This window comes from Crocuta crocuta, unplaced genomic scaffold, assembly GCF_008692635.1.
Source record: "Crocuta crocuta isolate KB4526 unplaced genomic scaffold, BGI_CrCroc_1.0 scaffold528, whole genome shotgun sequence".
Classification (NCBI taxonomy): domain Eukaryota; kingdom Metazoa; phylum Chordata; class Mammalia; order Carnivora; family Hyaenidae; genus Crocuta; species Crocuta crocuta.
Window position 1 is genome coordinate 2,176,679 of NW_027530010.1, and position 4,727 is coordinate 2,181,405.

Genomic DNA, 4,727 nt, shown 5'->3' on the forward strand with positions numbered 1-4,727 from the left:
AAAAAAAAAAAAAGAATGCTAGGGCAATTCAATGGGGAGAGAATAGTCTTTTCAATAATGGTGAAGAGACAACTGGATAACTAGATGTGAAAGAAAGAAAGAAAGAAAGAAAGAAAGAAAGAAAGAAAGAAAGAAAGAAAGAAAGAAATAAAGAAAGAAAGAAAGGAAGGAAGGAAGGAAGGAAGGAAGGAAGAAAAAGAAAGGGAAAAAAAGAAAAGAAAAGAAAGGATTTGGACTCTTCCCTCACATCATGCAAAAACTAACTCCAAATGAATCAGAGAACTCATGCAGGAGTGAAATCTCTAAAGCTCTTTTTTTGTTGTTGTTAAAAAATGTTTAAGTTTGTTTATTTACTTTGAGAGAGACACAGAGAGAGCACCAGCAAGGGAGGGGCAGGGGTGGGGGGAGAGGATCCAAAGCAGGCTCTCTGCTGACAGGGGCTTGAACTCACAAACCGCGAGATCATGGCCTAAGCCAAAGTCAGACGCTTAAGCAACTGAGCCACCCAGGGGCCCCTCTCTAAATCTCTTAAAATTAAAACTTCTGTGGTCCAAAGGACACCAACAGGAAATTCCAGAGACCATCCACAGAATGGGAGAAAATGTTTGCAAATCATGTATCGGATAAGGTTCTAACATCCAGAATATATGAAGAGCTCTTACCACTCAACAATAAAAAGACAACGGAATTTTAAAATGGACCGAGGATCTGAATACACATTCCTCCAAAGATGATCTACAGATGGCAAATAAGCTCATGAAAAGACGCCCAACATTATTAGTCATCAGGGAAATGCAAATGAAAACCATAGTGGCAAACCATCTCACGCCCCCTGAGATAACTGTGATTTTTTTTTTTTTTATTTCTAGGAGAGAGAGAGAGAGACACAGCGTGAGGAGGGGAAGGTCAGAGAGAGAGGAAGTCACAGACTCAAAGAGGCTCCAGGCTCTGAGCTGGCAGTCAGCACAGAGCCCGACGCGGGGCTCGAACCCATGAACCGCGAGATCATGACCTAAGCGAAAGTCGGCCACTTAACCGACTAAGCCACCCAGGCGCCCCTGTGATTTTTTTTTTTTAAAGGTAACAACATGGAGAGGATGTAGAAACATTGAAGCGCTCATGTACTGCTGGTGGGGATGTAAAATGGGGCAGCTGCCGTGGAAAACAGTTTGAAAGTTCCTGAGAAAGTTAGACTCAGAGTCAGCGTAGGACACAGCCGTGCCACATCTGGGTGTGCGCCCAGAGAGAAGTGAACACCTATGTCTCTGGGAGAACTTGTCTATGAATGTTAATAGAAGCATCATTATCATATTCAGAAGGTGAAAACAGCCCAAATATCTATCAACTGCTGGATGGATAAATGAAACATGGTCGGCGCACCCCATGGAATATCACGTGGCCGTCAAAAGGAGTGAAGGGCTGGCACACGCCACAGGGTGGAGAAACCTTGGCAACGTGCCAGGGGAAAGAGCCCAGAGACGACGGCCCCCCGCTGTGTGGTTCTGGCCACACGTGTCGGGAACACGCAAATCTGTAACACGAGTCAGCGTGGGAGAGGGCGATGGATACCAATATGGTATAGGGCTTCCTTGTAGATGGGTGGACTGTTCTGGAATTTGATAGCGGTGGCAGTTAAGCCCGTGAATATCCTAAAAACAACTGGATTGTATTTTACAGGATGTAAAATTATGCCTTTAGAAAACGCACAGGCTCGCTAGAACACGGGAAGAATGCTAACATTTAAAAGCAGTCGTTCCCAGGTAAAGGGATTACGGGTAAGAGTTTCCTCCTCTTTGCACCTTTTCCCAGAATTTCAAATTTTCTGCAGTCAGCATATATTATTTTATTGGAAAATAATTTTAAAACAGCAAATGGGGACAGCTCAGAGTTAGTGCTGGGGGATTTGACACAGAGAAGAAGAGAAACGTGATCGGCAATAGACCGGGACGAAGTGGGCGTGGTCCGGGGATGACCAACTTGAATTCCTTTCTGTGTTTCCAGTTAAATCCTCAAGGTACTGGGTTAACTTTCTGGACTGCATTTAAAGCCGAAGGCTCGTGACCTCCTGCGTCACTTCTCTTCCTCCAGCTCTTGTCACTCTTTCTCTTCCTGCTGATAAAACCCGAAACCGGGGCGCCTGGGTGGTTCAGCCGGTTTCGGCTCAGGCCATGATCGCAGGGTTCGTGTGCAGAACCTGCTTGGGATTCTCTCTCTCCTCCTCCCTGTGCCGCTCCCCGGCTGGCATTCTTGCTCTCTCTCAAAAATAAATAAATAGGGGCGCCTGGGTGGCTCAGTCGGTTAAGCATCCGACTTCAGCTCGGGTCATGATCTCACGGTTTGTGGGTTCGAGCCCCATGTCGGGCTCTGGGCTGACAGCTCAGAGCCTGCAGCCTGCTTGGGATTCTGTGTCTCCCCCTCTCTCTGCCCCCTTCCTTGCTCACACTCTGTCTCTCAAATATAAATAAACGTTAAAAATTTTAAAATAAATAAATACATAAATAAATACATAAGTAGGGGCGCCTGGGTGGCTCAGTCGGTTAAACATCCGACTTCAGCTCGGGTCATGATCTCACGGTTTGTGGGTTCCAGCCCCGCGTCAGGCTCTGTGCTGACAGCTTGGAACCTGGAGCCTGCTTCTAATTCTGTGTCTCCCTCTCTCTGCTTCTCCTCTGCTCATGCTCTGTCTCTCTCTGTCTCAAAAATAAACATTAGAGGGGCGCCTGGGTGGCTTAGTCGGTTAAGCGTCCGACTTTCGCTTAGGTCATGATCTCGCGGTTCGTGGGTTCGAGCCCCGCGTCGGGCTCTGTGCTGACAGCTCAGAGCCTGGAGCCTGTTTCAGAGTCTGTATCTCCCTCTCTATCTGACCCTCCCCTGCTCACGCTGTCTCTCTGTCTCTCTCTCCTAGAAATAAATAAAACATTAAAAAAATAATAATAAACATTAGAAAAAATTAAAATAAATGAAAAAACAAATTAAAAAAAAAAAAAGAAACCCGAGACTGAACTCAGACAAAATAGCTTGTGGTCACAAGTAAAATGTGGGGTTTTGAAAAGCCCGTAACACAAGCACTGGCAATGTTTACAGAACAGGCTCTATTTACTTTTCTTTCCGGGCAGAAAAGAAGGTGCCCTGCTCTCACAGACTTTTCCTTGGACCGATACGACTTCCTCGTCCCCCACCTAGGCAGTCTCTCAGTTTTCTACCCCACCGACCGAGCTCGTGACAACCTCTGCGGACACTGCTTTGCTATTAAAAACAAATGGTTTTTATCTGTAATGGTGGTTTACAGTTTAAAATGCCACTTTGACAAACATTGTCACATTTGATCCCGGCCATGACCCTGCGTCGATGCAGCTGTCGCCATTTACAGGCGCGTCCTCGGAGGGCCAGAGGCGCCCAGATCGGGGACGGAAAGAGGCCCGGGGTCTCGGGGACACACGGAGGTGACGTCCTCACACCCCACAGAGAGACAGAAGTGCAGGGAGTGGGAGGGAGCGGTCCTGAGTGGAAAACATGCCTTTTCCTGAAGACTGACTTCCCCAGCCTCCCCTCCCGCCCCCCAACACACACGCAGGGACTCGGGGATCCAGCCCCGCAGGAGGCCTCGCCTGGGCCTGGGGCTTGCAGGGTGGAGGAGGGACACAGCTGTGCGTGAACCTCGCTGGGGAGGGGAGGGGGTCCCGCCAGTCACCCACCGAGCCTCTCCCTGCAGCCCCTAAGGGCCCCCTTGCCAACTCTCCTGTCCCTCATGCAGCAGGAAAGGGGACCTGCTTGCAGGAAGCTGGGCCGCCCGCAGCCTGAAGCCGGCTCGGGTCTTCGAGGAGGAGAAGTCAGGGCTGGTGCCGCCGCCTCCCCGCGCCTGCTCAGTCCGCGGCCGCGCAGAAGAGGCAGCCCAGCAGCCAACCCTCCTGGTCTGCGGCGTGGCTGGAGGGCAGGGGGTGACAGGGCCTCGGGCAAACGGAGCGCCCTGTGGCTGGTCACTGCACGTGCCTTCCCGGGCCGTCCCTGCCCCAGCCCCATCCTCGAAGCACTCCTTCTGCCTCCAGCAAATAGCCCGGGCTCCCCTCCCTGCAGGCCCTGCTGGCCCCCCACACCGGAGACTCGCAGACCACGGTTCAGAAGTGACCTGGGGAGAAGGGAGGGCGGCGGGCCGGGCTGCTGGCGGAGCCGCGGGGCCCCCCTCCTCGCCCCCCTCCTCCCCTGCGGGAGGCTGTTTGTCTGAGTTGGGTGGAGGCCAATCAGATGCGCGGATCCCGGTGTCCTGGGCCTGAGACAGGGCCTGTTTGTCTTCTTCGCCTGCGAGGAGGAGGGAAGGGCCGGGGCGGTGGTGGTGCTGGAGGATGGGGGACGCTGTCCCTCCAAGAGCCCCGAAGGGGGCAGGTGGCGCGGGCTCCCGGTTATGAGATGCGGCCCCAGCCGAGAGCCCTGCCGCTCGCTGGCGTGGAGAATCCGGGAGAAGCTCGGAGAGGGATGAGCGGAAACAGCGGCAAGTTCCAGGCTCCAGAGCCGCCTTCCGTGTGGGCTTGGGCAAGGCCCTCTCTCCCCAGCTTCTCTTGCTCAATGACAGAAGAAGGTGGGCGCCCTGAGGTCCCGTCCGCTTCCAAAAAGCACACGATCCCAATAACGCAAAGCTACTGATGTGGGGCTGCTGGGCAGACAGAAGGCTAAGAGGGGACTGGAAGCTGAAACCACTGTCCCCAAATGGCTATTTCTGGAGAAAGTCTTCC